Below are 355 nucleotides of genomic sequence, written 5' to 3'. Positions count from 1 at the left end.
TAATATATATATATATATATAAATATTAATATATCTATGCACTAGGAAAGCTTATAGAAAAGCCATGGGAGATTCAATGTGAGTGGAACCTGTGATAGATACTGAAAAATTCTGCTAATCTGTCATAAATTCAGCATTGTCTGCCCCTCAGGAGGGGATGTGAAAAATAAAGCTCATGGAGGAAATTTGGAGGTAACAGTTAAGTTTTTGTTAATATTTTCAAAGCATATTGCAGCTTTAAAAAAATCTGTTTGGGTTCTTCCTAAGTTGCTGTATTGATTTGGGGGCTTTGTTTCTGATATTTATGAATACAATTATTCCTGACTTCTTGCTTGCGAAGTTGAGAAATGCTGTT

The sequence above is a fragment of the Meleagris gallopavo genome, chromosome 7 (assembly GCF_000146605.3).
Source record: "Meleagris gallopavo isolate NT-WF06-2002-E0010 breed Aviagen turkey brand Nicholas breeding stock chromosome 7, Turkey_5.1, whole genome shotgun sequence".
NCBI lineage: Eukaryota > Metazoa > Chordata > Aves > Galliformes > Phasianidae > Meleagris > Meleagris gallopavo.
Note: the sequence above shows the minus strand (reverse complement) of the source record.